Source organism: Passer domesticus, unplaced genomic scaffold (genome assembly GCF_036417665.1).
Source record: "Passer domesticus isolate bPasDom1 unplaced genomic scaffold, bPasDom1.hap1 HAP1_SCAFFOLD_37, whole genome shotgun sequence".
NCBI classification, from domain to species: Eukaryota; Metazoa; Chordata; class Aves; order Passeriformes; family Passeridae; genus Passer; species Passer domesticus.
The window spans coordinates 3,108,627-3,124,011 of NW_026990149.1; the positions used below are offsets into that span (position 1 = coordinate 3,108,627).

Below are 15,385 nucleotides of genomic sequence, written 5' to 3' on the forward strand. Positions count from 1 at the left end.
TAAAATGTAGGAGAAATTCTAGTGGTGCTTGGTTTTGTATTTAGTATATTTGTAATATGAATTGTTTTACTAAGGTGTGTTAGATTGTATGTTAGTTTTATCTAATTTATATTAGTTATTGAGTTAAAACTTTCAGCAGGTATTTCCTGGTATACAATTTGTTTATTTTTATTTCTGGATAATGGTATACTAATAGTTGTTGTTTTAGATTGACTCATTATTGGATTATTGTAAGTAGAAGTCAAAGTTATTATATTTCATTTTTATTATAATTTATTTCATTTTAATGATATGTTGTTGATTTAGAATTTTAATGTAATTTATTGATAGGATAGGAAGGAAATTCAAGGACAGGAACAGTTTTTCTCAGCTGGGAATTGGAATTCCAGACCCTGGGATTGTGTGCAGGACCACACAGACTGCGATCAAACATGGACTGGGATCAAATATGGACTGGGGCCATGTGGAATGGGACCATACAGATCAGGATGATACAGACTGGGATAAACTGGGTTGAGATTACATGGACTGGGGTTGCACAGGCTGGGGTTGCACACGCTGGGGTTGCACACACTGGGGTTGCACAGACTGGGGTTGCACAGGCTGGGGTTGCACAGGCTGGGGTTGCACACACTGTGGTTGCACACACTGGGGTTGCACACACCGGGGTTGCACACACTGGGATCAGACGGGCTGGAAAAGCATTGGCTGCCTTTGGCTGCCTTTGGCTCCATCCACGTCTAAAGGCGGCCACACCAAGTTGGCTTCATCCTGTTTGGGACTCCCCTCCCCCTCTTTCCCCCGCGCTCCCGCCCCTTCCCCATCGTTCCCCCAATCCCCAATCCCCTCCCCCGTGTTTGGGTTTGGGGGTTCCAGGCCTCTCCTGCTCCGTTTGGGGGTCCCGACCCCCCTCTGGTTTAATTTGGGGCCCCGTCCCCCTTCTCCCCGCGCCCCCCGCTCCCCCCGCGGCCGGGGGCGCTGCCAGCACCACCAGTGCCACCAGTGCGGCCCCGGCTGCCCCCGCACGCCCCATCCCCATGCCCAGGGTCACCTCCCCCCTCCCCAAATTCCGCTGCCGGGGAGCGCCGGGCGCTGCGGCTCTGCCCGGCAACCGATGAGTCACAGCCGCGCCGGGCGCTGATTGGCTGCACATCGCCGGGCGGGGCCCAAGCGCCGAGCTCCCGCCCGGCAACTGGATCGGCACCAGCGCCGCGCGCTCTGATTGGCCAGCATCTCTTTTGGGCTGGGGGCGGCAGGAGCTGGGCACCCCCAGGAGCCCCTCGGCTTTGGGGCTCTCGATCCCCCCTCGGCCCTCGGGCCGGCCCTGGGGCCACCCCAACACCCCCGCCATGGGGAGGGTCCCGCAGCCCTTCGGAACCGCCAGCAATGGGCTGCGAGCGGCAGCAGCCGCCCCGAAAAGGGATTGAAGGGGCCGGGCCGGCGATGGGGGAGGCTCTGGCCATGGCTCCGCTCCGGCCTGCGCCGGGCTGCCATTGAGGGAGGCTCCGTTCAGCGCCTGCCGAGGGGCTGGCACTGCGGCAGGGGCTGGCACTGCGGAGGGGCCGCGGTTGTGGCCATGGGGCCGGGCCGGGACTGCGGCGGGGTCTCTCCCTGACACTGGGCTCCGGGACTGCCTCAGGGTCTCTCCCCTTCCCGGTCCCGATCCCATTCCTGTTCCCCATCCCGATCCCGCCGCTGTTTCCAGGGAATGGCTCCGATCTCAACCCCGACCCCAACGCCGGGGGTTCAAACATTGGGGTCAAACACCCCAAATCCTGGGGTCAACTCCCCACAATCCCAAATCCTGGGGGTTCAAACACTGGGGGGTCAAAAACCCCCAAACCCATACTCAGGGATCTCAACCTGCCCCCATGCCCGAACCCCAAATTTTAGGATCAAACTCCCCAAATCCCAGATCCAGGTGTGTCAAAAACCCCCAACCCGCAAAGTGTGGTGTTAAAACCACCAATCCCCAAACTTTGGGGTCAAAGCCCCCCCGATCCCAAACACTGCAGTGTCAAATCCCCCTGATCCCTGATTCAACTTTGGGGTTAAATCCCCCATAATCATGGGGTAAATCCGCCCAGTTCCCAAAAGCTGGGGTTAAATGCCCCTGACCCCAGATCCTGGGGTTTGAATTGGGTGAGGAAAAGGACATTTGGGGTAGGATTGTGGTGAAGAAAGAGGATTTAGGATGGAAAAAAGAGAATTTGGGACAAACAAAGAAGGATTTGGAATGGAAAATGGGATTTGGGGTGGGGAACTGTGGTGGGAAAGGGAAATTTTGGGATTGGAAAAGGGACTTGAGAACACAGAAAGTATTTGAGGTTGAAAAAAGAGGATTTGGGGTCAAAAAAAGAGATTTGGGATGAAAAGAGCTTTTGTGGTTGAAAAAAAGGAAGACTTGGGCCAAAAAAGGGATGACTTGGGATAAAAGAAGGAGGATTAAGGATAAAAGAGGAGGATTTGGGGTGAGCTGACTTCCCTGGGGGAGCAGGGTGGGGGGTTTGGGGAAGCTCAGGACCGTTTTTGGGGCAGTTTTATTTTGGGGTATTTCTATGGCATTTGGGAGCAGTTTTATAGCGTTTAGGGTGTTTTGGGGTGGTTTCTATAGGATTTTTGGGTGTTTCAATGGGATCCGGGGGTGTTTAGGTGGGGTTTGGGGTGCTGTGGGTCACCTTTTGGCGCAGGAGATCTTCCTGGCGCTGCTCTGGGTGATGCTGGAGCCCTGCAGGGCCTCGCGGGCGGTGCCCGCCTGCACCTCGGTGTCCAACTGCAGCCAGGCGATGTCGCGGCGCCCGGGCACCAGCGCAGCTCCTGGAACCGGGAACCTGGGATGGGCACGGGGCCAGGAGAGCCCCAGACACCGGGAACGTTCCTGAGAAACCCGGGAACGTTCCTGAGAAACCCGGGAATGTTCCTGAGAAACCCAGGAATGTTCCCCAGAAACCCGGGAATGTTCCCTGAGAAACCCGGGAATGATCCCCAAAAAATCCGTGAGTGTTCCCCCCCAAATGGAGAAATGTTCCCCAAAAAATCCAGAATTTCCTTCTCCTGCCAAATCCTGCTATTTTCCCCCAAAACCCCAGAAATTCAACCCCAAAAACCCGGAAATTCCCCCCAAAACCCCAGACATTCCCCCCCAGAATCCCAATCCTTTCCCAAAACAATCCACCCCAAGCCCCCCTCACCCCTCTCACCCCCCAAGCCCCAAAATCCCCCAACGCCCAGAGCCCACCCGGGATCCCCGGAATCCCCGGGATGCCGGGATTGCCCCGGGTCTCACTGGGTGCAGAGCACGGAGAGCATCAGCTCCTTGGGCTCGTCAGGGAGCTGGGGCAGGAACAGGATGTGCTTCGGGGCTTTTCCCACAGCTGGGGAACCGGGATAAAACCCCAAAATCGGCAACAAATCTGCCCCAAACCTGCCCCAGTCAGGCCCAAAATCTGCCGAAAGTCACTCTGGATACACACCAAAAATTCTGCCCAAAATCCCGAGAAAAACCACAAAAAATCCCACCAAAAAAACCCCCAAAAGAAAAGAAAAGAAAACAAAACAAAAAACAAACAAACAAAAAAAAAAAAAAAAAAAAAAAAAAAAAAAAAAAAAACACCACAAAAATCTCACCAAAATCCTAAAAATCACAAAATTCGCCCCAAAATCCCAGCAAAATCCTGAGAAAAACAACAAAAATCCCACCAAAATGCAAAAAAAAAAAAAAAAAAAAACAGAAAAATCTGTGCAAAATCTGCCCAAAATCCCACAACAATCTCCTTTAAAAAATCCCCCTAAAATTCCACAAATTCCCCCCAAATCCCCACAAAAATTCCACAAAGAATCCTAAAAAGCCCACAAAATCCATCCCAAAGCCCAGCTAAATCCCCACAAAAATTCCACAAAAATTGTCCCAAAATCCATCGTAGAATCCTTGCAAAATCCCACAGAATTCACCCAAAAAGTCCATCCCAAAGTCCCCACAAAAATCCCTCAAAATCCCACCAAAAATCCCTCCCAATACCCCAAAAAAATCATGCAAAAATCTTCACAAAATTCACCCCAAATCCCACAGAAATCCCTGAAAATCCCAACAAAAATCACCCTGAAATGATCACCCCAAAATCCCACAGAAAAATCCCTCAAAAAGTCCCACTAAATCCCCATGAAATCTCACAGAATCCACACTTAAAAATCTGCACAAAAATGCCCCCCAAAATCCCCAAATCCACACAAAAAATCCTTCATAATCACCAAAAATATCCCACCAAAATTTCCCCAAACCCACAAAATTTCCCCAAATCCACTCAAGAAATCCACACCAAGATCCCACCAAACCCCTCTCAAATCCCCCCAAAAATGCCCCCAAATCCCTTCAAATCCCACCAAAAGTCTGAGGAAATCCACCCAAAAATCCCCACAGGAACTTCCCTCAGAATCCCAGCAGAGCCCAACAGAATCTCCCCCAGCCCCCCCCAGCAATCCCCCCGGGACCCCTCAAAGTGCCCCAGCCCCAGCAGAGCCTCCCTGCCCTGCGCTGCCCCTGCGCTCCGGCCCCGCTCTCTTTGGGGCCGGGGCCTCTCCCCCCTTGGCTCCGCGCTTGTCCCGCTCCCGCTCCCGCTCCACCAACGTTCCCTTCCCCTCGGCCGCGCTGGCCGAGCCCGGCCGGGCGTGCTGGATCCGCTGGGACGGCACATTCCCGCCCGGGGCATCGGGGCCATGCCAGGCCCTTGGGGCATCTCCAGCAGGGACTGCGGGCACTGCCCAGAGGCATTTGGGGCTTTGCCAGGGCTCTGCGGGGCTGCCCGGGGACCTGGGGAGGCTCCAGAGGGATCTGGGGAGGCTCCAGGGGACTGGGGGGTGGGTCCAGGGGATTTGGGGATGGTTCAGGGGGTTTTGGGGGTGTTGCCCATGATTTGGGGGGATCTGGGAGAGGTTCCAGAGGGGATTTGGGGCTTTCTGAGGGGTTTGGGGGAATTCAGAGGGGATCTGGGCAGGATTTGGGGCTTTCTGAGGGATTTGGGGAGGTTCCAGACAGGATTTGAGGCAGTCCCAAGAGCAATCAGGGACGTTTTGGAGGGATTTTGGCAAGTCCTAGAAGGAATTTGAGGAATTTCAGAAGGATTTTGGGGGAATTCAGAGGAACTTAGATGGTTCCAACAGGGATTTGGGGTCATTCCCAGGGGATTGGGGGTGGATTTCTGGAAGAAATTTCCACTTCTTCCCCAGATTTCAGGCTTTTGCCCAAAATTTCATGTTTCCCCAGAATCTGTGGATTTTTCCCTGGGTTTGGGTCTCACTGTAGAGTAGAAGGGGAAGGTTTGGGAGATTCAGGGTGAATTCTGGGGGGTTCCTGGCTGGATTTGGGTGTTTTCCAAGGATTGTAGGGATTTTTTCCCCCAGAATTTCAGGACGTCTTCTTGGTCTGTCTGACTATGGGCTTGTTGTAGAAGGGGAAGTTTTGGTGGATTTGGGGTGAATTCAGGTGGTTTCTGGTTCGATATGGGGACATTTGAAGCTGCATTTTGCAGGGTTTTTTTTTTTCCCAGGAATTCAGTTTTTCCCCCCGAAAATTTGGGGATTTTTCCCATAATTTCAGTTTTTTGCCCCAGAACTTCTGTCTCATATGGGGCTTTTCATAAAAGGGGAAGCTTTGGGGGGTTCCTGGCTGGATTTTCAGGGTGTTCCCAACTAGATTTCAGGGATTCCTGAGGGGATTTTGGGGGAATTCTAGGTTGGTTTTTTTTCCCCTCAGGATTTTGGTTTTTTCCCCAGAATTCCAGGATTCCCCCCAGAATTCCCGTTCTTTCCCAAGATGCCAGAACTGCCCCAGTCTCTGTCTCCCGTGGGTTGCCGTGGAAGGGGAAGCCCTGCAGGGAGCGCGGGGCGTTGGTGCCGCTGCTCATCTCCTCGGAGGGGACGAAGGCCTGGCCCCGCAGGCGGAGACTGCGCCGCACCAAAATGTCCAAAATCTGCCCAAAGGGCCAGAAAATGGCGCCCAGGGACTGCTCCAGCTCTGGGGACAGAGGAAACACAGTGACACTGGGGACACGGGACACCACAGGGACACTGGGGACAGCCACGCCAAAATGTCCAAACTCCACCCAGACTGGGAGAACACGGCCCAGAGGGACTGCTCCAGCTCTGGGGACACCGTGAGAATGGGGACAGCGACAGGGACAGCAGGGACAGGAACTGCTTCAGCTCTGGCAGCAACGGGGACAGGTGACAACGGGCACAGGGACAGCTCCAGCTCTGGGGACACAGGGACAGAGCGAGGGGACAGACACTGCTCAGCTCTGGGGACACAGGGACAGGTGACAACACAGACACTGCTCAGCTCTGGGGAGACAGGGAACACAGGGACAGGTGCCAGCGGGAACAGGAACAGCTCCAGCTCTGGGGACACAGGGACAGCTGGCACAGGGACAGGTGACAATGGGGACAGAGAGCGCTGCAGCTCTGGGGACACACAGGGCACAGCCTGAGCCCCTGGGGACACCCAGGGACACTCTCAGCCCCCCCAGCGTCCTTCTGGATCTTCTCCTTCAGGCTGTTGGTGCAGATGCTGTGGTCGGGCCGGGGGTCCTGCCCCGCCATGGCCGGGACCCCTCTGTGGGGACAGGGGGGCTTCAGGGGGCGCCGGGGGGGCTGCGACCCCTTCAGCCCCTGGCACCCTCCTTCAGGTGCCCCCAGACCCCAAATCACCCCAGACCCGCCTAAACCCCAATTGCCCTCAGACCCCCCAGTTCCCCCCAAAATTGACCCCAGACCCACCTGAAACCCCCCCAAATCCCATCAGACTGCCCCAAATCCCCCTCAGACCCCTCAATCCCCCCCAGACCCTGTGAAATCCCCTCAGACTCCCCCAAATTCTCTCCAGATCCCTTCAGAACCCCCCAGATCCCCTCAGAACCCCCCAGTTCCTCTCACAATCACCCACAATCCCCTCAGACCCCTGCAATTCCCCTCAGTTCCCCCTAAACGCACCTGAGAACGCTCCAGAGCCTCTCAAGCTCCCCCAAAGCTCCCTAAAGCCCCCTCAGAGCCCCTCACGCCCCCCAAACCCCACGCACACCCCCTATTTCCCGTCCATCCCCCCAGAATCCCCCGTTTCTCCTCAGGCCGCCCCAGGCCCGCCTCAGACCCGCCCCAAACCCCCCCGGTTTCCCCCGGCCCCCCCTCAGCTCCCTCCTGCCCCGCCCTCCCCTCACCATCTCCCGCCTCCGCCGCGCGCGCCGGCTCCCCCAGCCAATAGCGGCGCGCCCCGCCCCGCCCCAGCCAATGAGGGCGCGGCTCCCCTCAGCGCCGCCCGCCTCCCCGCGCCGCGGCAGCCAATGAGCAGCGAGCCCCTCCGGGCCGGGGCCGGGCCGGGGCCGGGCGGGTCCCGCGGGCGGCGCGGGGAGCGCGGGGGATCCGCGGCACGAACAAACTCCGCGCTTCGGGAAAGCTGCACCGCCGCTGGGTTTGTGACAGCGCCGCCGGGAGCCGCTCCCTGGGAGTGACACGCGTGCCTCCGGCAGCCCCAGAGCCCTTTCTGTCTCCCTCTCAAATGCACGCGTGTGCTATTGCACCGCGGGTTCGTACATATTCGTTCTACGGATTTCGCCTGACGTTTGCTGCTCGTGTTTTTTATTAGCAGGGGTTCCCGGGTTGTTCTGCTCTGTTTTCCCGCAGCAGCCTCTCCGCTGTTGCAGAGTTCAGCCCCGTATCTCTGTCCCTGGCTGCAGCAGTTTCTCCGAGCAAAGGCTCGGTGCGAGAGCGGCGCTCGGAGCACACAGCTGTGTGTGCGGGCTGCAGCCTGCACCCAGAGATGTGCACTGCCCCTGCACCGAAATGGATTCCTGCTCTGCAACATTTACACTCTGTCCCACCACCCCAACTGCTTCCCTGCCCACCTAAATCCCCTTTTCCCACCCAGAATCCTTCCCCATCCTGAATCCCCCAATTCCCACCCCAGTCCCCCTTTTCTTCCCAGCATTGTACCCAGGGTCTCTCTGCAGACATTGCATCTGGAGCTGCCCCAAATAAACCCCAAATAACCCCAAACAAACCCCACTGTGCCTCGGGACTGGAGTGGGTGTGGGGGAGGTAGGAGTTGGGGGGGTCATAACTCTAAACGTTGGGGATTGGGGGAGGTTTGACCCTAGAATTTGGAGTTTGGGGCGGTTTGACACTCCAGGGTTTGGGATTTGGGGGGACTGACCCCAGAATTCGGGATCAGGGCAGTTGGACACCCCGGATATTTCAAACCCCAGGATTTGGGGTCAGGGGGATTTAACCCCAACCTTTGGGAACTGGGGAGTGTTTGACACCCCAGGATCTGGGATTTGGGGGTTTGATCCTGAAATTTGGGGTTCGGGCATGGGGGGAGGTTGAGATCCCTGAGTTTGGGTTTGGGGGTGTTTGAACCCCCAGGATTTGGGGTGTTTGACCCCAATGTTTGAATCCCCGGCGTTGGGGTCAGGGTTGAGATCGGAGCCATTCCCTGGAAACAGCGGCGGGATCGGGATGGGGAACAGGAATGGGATCGGGACCGGGAAGGGGAGAGACCCTGAGGCAGTCGCGGAGCCCAGTGTCAGGGAGAGACCCCGCCGCAGTCCCGGCCCGGCCCCATGGCCACAACCGCGGCCCCTCCGCAGTGCCAGCCCCTGCCGCAGTGCCAGCCCCTCGGCAGGCGCTGAACGGAGCCTCCCTCAATGGCAGCCCGGCGCAGGCCGGAGCGGAGCCATGGCCAGAGCCTCCCCCATCGCCGGCCCGGCCCCTTCAATCCCTTTTCGGGGCGGCTGCTGCCGCTCGCAGCCCATTGCTGGCGGTTCCGAAGGGCTGCGGGACCCTCCCCATGGCGGGGGTGTTGGGGTGGCCCCAGGGCCGGCCCGAGGGCCGAGGGGGGATCGAGAGCCCCAAAGCCGAGGGGCTCCTGGGGGTGCCCAGTTCCTGCCGCCCCCAGCCCAAAAGAGATGCTGGCCAATCAGAGCGCGCGGCGCTGGTGCCGATCCAGTTGCCGGGCGGGAGCTCGGCGCTTGGGCCCCGCCCGGCGATGTGCAGCCAATCAGCGCCCGGCGCGGCTGTGACTCATCGGTTGCCGGGCAGAGCCGCAGCGCCCAGCGCTCCCCGGCAGCGGAATTTGGGGAGGGGGGAGGTGACCCTGGGCATGGGGATGGGGCGTGCGGGGGCAGCCGGGGCCGCACTGGTGGCACTGGTGGTGCTGGCAGCGCCCCCGGCCGCGGGGGAGCGGGGGGCGCGGGGAGAAGGGGGACGGGGCCCCAAATTAAACCAGAGGGGGGTCGGGACCCCCAAACGGAGCAGGAGGGGCCTGGAACCCCCAAACCCAAACACGGGGGAGGGGATTGGGGATGGGGGAACGATGGGGAAGGGGCGGGAGAGCGGGGCAAAGAGGGGGATGGGAGCCCCAAACAGGATGAAGCCAACTTGATGTGGCCGCCTTTAGACGTGGATGGAGCCAAAGGCAGCCAAAGGCAGCCAATGCTTTTCCAGCCCGTCTGATCCCAGTGTGTGCAACCCCGGTGTGTGCAACCCCGGTGTGTGCAACCCCAGTCTGTGCAACCCCGGTGTGTGCAACCCCAGTGTGTGCAACCCCGGTGTGTGCAACCCCAGCCTGTGCAACCCCGGTGTGTGCAACTCCAGCGTGTGCAGCCCCAGTCTGTGCAACCCCAGCCTGTGCAACCCCAGTCCATGTAATCTCAACCCAGTTTATCCCAGTCTGTATCATCCTGATCTGTATGGTCCCATTCCACATGGCCCCAGTCCATGTTTGATCGCAGTCTGTGTGGTCCTGCACACAATCCCAGGGTCTGGAATTCCAATTCCCAGCTGAGAAAAACTGTTCCTGTCCTTGAATTTCCTTCCAATCCTATCAATAAATTACATTAAAATTCTAAATCAACAACATATCATTAAAATGAAATAAATTACAATAAAAATGAAATATAATAACTTTGACTTCTACTTACAATAATCCAATAATGAGTCAACCTAAAACAACAACTATTAGTATACCATTATCCAGAAATAAAAATAAACAAATTGTATACCAGGAAATACCTGTTGAAAGTTTTAACTCAATAACTAATATAAATTAGATAAAACTAACATACAATCTAACACACCTTAGTAAAACAATTCATATTACAAACATACTAAATACAAAACCAAGCACCACTAGAATTTCTCCTACATTTTAACCAAACAATTAAACTTTAATAACACCCTTAAGTACTCTCAAATTATTTTTAAAAATTTAATTGCAGTGCTTTTATTTGGATATTGGTTTTTGGATTGTTTGGGTTAGATGATTTGAAAAATGGGATTTTTATAGCAAATTAATCAGCTGAGAAGGAGGCACTCTGCAAACAGAACTGACTGAAAATGAATGGGACAGAAATCAGTAACTCTGAAAGTTTTATTTGCTGTCAAATACATCCCACCCAGCCAGCCCCACACAATCCCCATCCCACCACTCCCAATTGGGATCCCACTGTTCCCAATCCCCTTCCAACCCCATCTCACCCTGCTGCCTGTGGAAGTGAGTGAGTTCGGCCCAGGACTGAGTTTTTTGAGGAGGGAACAAGCAATTTGAGGAGGGATTGAGCCTTTATGGGTTAAAATTCAGTTGTTTTCAGTGGGATTTGAGTGGTTTTGAGGTGACAGATCCATCCCTCATGCCTTCTGGAGGGCAAGGAGAGGAAGAACAGAAAAAAATTAAAGCCAAAGGAAGAAGGAGAATCAGGGAGGTGTGTTCCCATCATGGATCACAGGGAATGTGGGTCACCAGGGCTGTGCCCAGCGTGGCTCCTGCAGTGGGGGATGGAGCTGGAGCAGCGCACGAAGCTCTTCCCGCACTCGGGGCACTCGCAGGGCTTCCCTCACCGGTGCCTCCGTTGGTGTCGGGTCAATGTAGAGCTGCTGGAGAAGCTCTTCCCACACTGGGGACACTCGTAGGGCCTCTCCCCAGTGTGGATGCGCCGGTGGGTGACGAGGGTGGACTTGTGCTTGAATCCCTTCCCGCAGTCGGGGCAGCAGAAGGGCCTCTCCTCTGTGTGACTCTGATAGTGCAGGAGGAGATGGGAGCGGGTCCGAAACCCCTTCCCACACTTGGAACACTCGTAGGGCCTCTCCACAGAGTGGATCTTTTGGTGGACAATCAGGTGGGATTGCCGGCTGAAGCTTTTTCCACACTCCCCACACTCGTAGGGCCGTTCCCCAGTGTGGGTCCTCTGGTGCTGGACCAGGGTGGAGCTCTGCCTGAAGCTCTTCCCACATTCCTCACACTCGTGGGGCCTCTCCCCAGTGTGGATGCGCCGGTGTCTGACAAGATGGGAGTTCCGCCTGAAGCCCTGCCCGCAGTCGGGGCAGCGGAAGGGCCTCTCCTCTGTGTGCGTGCGCTGGTGCACGAGGAGATGGGAGCTGCCCTGAAACCTCTTCCTGCACTGATCACACTCGTAGGGCCGCTCCCCAGTGTGGGTCCTCTGGTGCACAATCAGTTCGGAGTTCCACCTGAAGCTCTTCCCACACTCCAAGCACTTGTGGGCCTTCTCCCCATCAGGAACCTCCTCATGGACCACCAGCTCCGACCTCTGGCTCCATCTCCGGCCGCCTTCCCGGCCCAGGCTGGCTCTTTCCCCCTCAGATCCCCGCCATCTGCGTTTGCAGCCCCTCCTCGTGCGGCATCTCCGGGGCTTTTCCTCCCCGTTGGGTTCCTGCGCCTTGGAGCCGCTCAAAACGGCCTCTGCCACGAGGTTCTGCTGTGCTGGGCTGGGAGATGCAGCAGGAGAGAGAGGCAAAGGGGCACTGACTTCCTCCTCACCTGACTCCATGTCCAGGGACATCTTCCTCTCTCTCACTGCCTCACAAGAAGTGAGAATGGGAAATCCTGGTTTGGGGAAAACAAGGGATGAGCACCTTCAGTTTAAAGGTCTTTCTGCCCAAGTCCATCTCTACAAGTCACCAGCGACCTAGGCTGCAGAAAACCTCACAAACACCAAGATTCAGTGCTGAAAAACCCTCCCCAGGAGTTCCCCACCCCTGCTCCCTCCCCTCTGGTGTTCGGGGTTCCCCCTGTCCCAGCTGCTGGGGTCACGCTTGCATTGGGGGTCCCCCTTCTCCTCGGTGCCTGCCCTCCCCAGCCTGCTGGCAGTCCCAGCAATCCCAAAACCTGCCCCCTCTTCACTCCCCATTCAGGGCTGCCGGGGCTTTTTGGGCTCCCTTTTGGGCTCCCTTCTCCCCTCATGCTCTGCTCTGGGCTGCAGGGGCTCCAAGGAGTCCCCCCTGCCCCTCTCCAGCCTCTGCAGGCTCCCGCCAATGGCGGCGCTCCCCCCTCTCTGGGCTCCCCACTTTGGGCTCCTGGGGGACACAGGGCTCTGCTCCTCCAGGCTGCCTCTGCCGCCAGCCGCCACCGCCACCACCCCGATGTCCCCCCGAGGGGCCTTTTCCGCTCAGCCTTGCACTTCTTCATTCTCCAAACATCCCCCCAAAAAAATCCCAGCCCAGGGACCCCCCGGGATATCTGGGCCGAGCTCCCCCTCCCCGCTCACCAGCGCCATGGGGGCGATGATCCCACAGGTGGGGGCTGCGAATGCACGGAGGGCTCGACCGCGTGCTTCCTGCTGCTCAGCCTTGATCCGCCTCTGTCCCTCCTCTTCCTCTTCCTGCCCCTTCTCCTATTCCATCCCCCGCCTCCTCCTAATCCTTCACCTCCCTAACCACACCTCCTTCTGCTTCTGTGGCTGCTCTCTCTCCGCCTTCCCCTTCCTCTTCCATCTCCCCTCCCACCCTCCTCCTCCTTCATCCCTCCCCTTCCCTCCCTCCTCCTCCTCCCGCAGCAGCAGCGACCCCCTCGCTGCCCCGTTCCCGGAGCCCTCGCAGCCCGCGGCAGGAGCGGGGCTGGAGCCGGCACAGCTCGGCACGGGCAGCGCGGGGCTCTCGGCTGCTCCCGGCCGCTGCGGAGAAGGGGGGAAGCCGGCCCGGGCAAAAGGAGAGGCAAACTGCGACAACTGGGGGCCCCACATCCAAACTGGGCCCTGCTGGGGAGCCTGCCTGGGCACTGCCAGCCCTTGGGGCTCCTCTCGGCACAGCCGGGAGGGGGGAACGCACAGAGGGCTGCGGGATCCCAGCGCTGGCAGCACTGCCAGGGACTGGGCTCTGCTGGCATCATACTGGCAGTGACTGGGACTCTACTGGGTTTGTTCTGGGATCATACTGGAATCATACTCGGACTGTACTGGGTTTGTACTGGGATCATTCTGGGATCATACTGGGAGTGAGCAGGAGCCTGCAGAGGCAATTGAGACCATGTTAGGGGCAAATGGGATCTACTGGGAGTGACTGGCATTATGCTGGGGGTGACTGGGAGCAACTGGGAGCAGCTGGGATCATGACAGGAGCAACTGGGAGTGGCTGGCTGTGTGCTGGGAGGGATTGGAAACAACTGGGCTTCTACTGAGATCAACTGGGGTCATGCTGGAGGTGACTGGGATCATCCTGGCAGTGAGTGCCACTGCACTGAGGCTGACTGGGAGTGCTTGGCAGCAAATGGGATCATACTGGGGAATAATGGGAGGGACTGGGAACCTGCTGGAGGGACCTGGGATACACTGGGAGATACTGGGAGTGACTGGAACAAAAGGGAGGGTGAAAGAGAGCAACTGGAACCATGTGGAGCACAACTGGTTCATACTGGCAGGGACTGGGAGCACACTGGGCTCATCTCTGGATCATACTGGGAGGGACTGGACTAATACTGGGAGAATCTGAGAGCGACTGGGAACACACCCTGCACATCATCCCCCATACTGGGCCTGACTGGGAGCAACTGGGATTATACTGGGACCACACTGGGAGGGCTGGCATGTGACTGGGATCCAACTGGAGCTTACTGGGATCATATTGGGGTTGAAAGGGAGTGACTGGGATCACACTTTGGGCTACTGGGAGCACCTGAGAGAAACTGGGGTCATGCTGCAAGCAAACTGGAGGAACTGGGCAGGACTGGATGCATGCTGGAGGCAACTGGGATATTCTGGGCATGACTGGGGGAATCACACTGGGAGAACTGACACCTTCCTGGGGCCACTGGCAGCGCCTGGAAATGACTGCAGACATGCTGGGAAATGTTGGGGGGTTTTGTGGATTTTGGGGGGGCTTTGGATTTTGGGGGTTTTATTGGCGCTTTGGGGGGGGGTGTTGTTCTGGGGATGTTTGGGTGTTTATTGAATTTTTTTTAGTTTTTTTGTAATTTGGGAGGTTTTACTGAGATTTTGCTGGGGATTTTTTTGGCTTCTCATAAATTCTGGGGGTTTTATTGGGATTTCTAGGAGATTTTGAGGCATTTCACTGGAATTGTGAGGGCTTTTCGTGGGATTCATTGGGGATTTGAGGTTTTTTTGAGAGTTTTGGTAGGCTTTTTGGGGTTTTGTGGGGTTTTTTGGTTGTTGTCATGATTTCTTTGGGTCTTCAGGTGAGATTTTGTGGGATTTTTATGGTTTTTGGGACATTTTTTGGGGGATTAGCAGGGTTTCATCAGGATTTTGGGCATTATTGGGATTTCAAAAGACTTTGTAGGCTTTTATTGGGATTCTAGGGTGTTCTAATGGGATTTTGTGAGATTTATTTCAGATTTCATGAGTTTTATTGGGACCTTTGGGGCTTTTAAGGAGATTTTGATGCCTCTCAGCCCTTCTGCAAACCCTGGCACAACCCCAAAGGCCCCAGACTCCCAAATCCCCCACAAATTCCGCTAAACATCCCAAATTCCTCAAGAAATTACAATAGGATCCTCCAAAACCCCAGAGGATCCCACAAAATCCCAGTGAAACCCACCAAAACTAAAAAAAAACTCCCCAAAATTTTACTAAACCCCCTGAAAAACCAACCTCCCCAATCCCAATAAAATCCCCCAACATCCAAAACTCCCCAAATCCACAAAACCCCCAAAATCCCATAACCCCCCAAAACACAAGGTTTTGGTTTTGGTTTGGTTTCTCTCCAAAACCTCTATAATTCCCCCTGACCTTCCATCAAATACCCAGTAAAGCCCTAAAAAAGCCCCAAGATAATCCCCCAAAGCCCTGCTAAAATTCATCAAAATTGCCCCAAAATCCCAAAAATGCCCCCCAGAACCCCCCAGACTCTCTGGGGCCGTCCTGGATCAGGGGCACCGGCCGGTGGAACAGGAGCCACCTCAGGGGCCCTCGGAGCTCTGTGGGGAGGGGGCACCATGGGAGACCCCCAGAAACGGGAGGGGGGGGTGGAACCCCTGTTGTGCCCCCTCGCCCCGAAACCCCCAGACCCCGGTTCAGGGGGGGCCTGGGACCCCCCGGGACCCCCAAATCTCCCCCGGGACCCCTCGGGGAGCCCCAAACCCCCCCAAGGT

At 56.5% G+C, this 15,385-nt stretch overlaps 1 pseudogene; it reads right to left on the bottom strand.

Moving 5' to 3' along the window:
* The window catches only part of LOC135292576 (zinc finger protein 850-like), a 159,458-nt pseudogene that overhangs the window by 64,500 nt on the left and 79,573 nt on the right, over window positions 1-15,385 (bottom strand).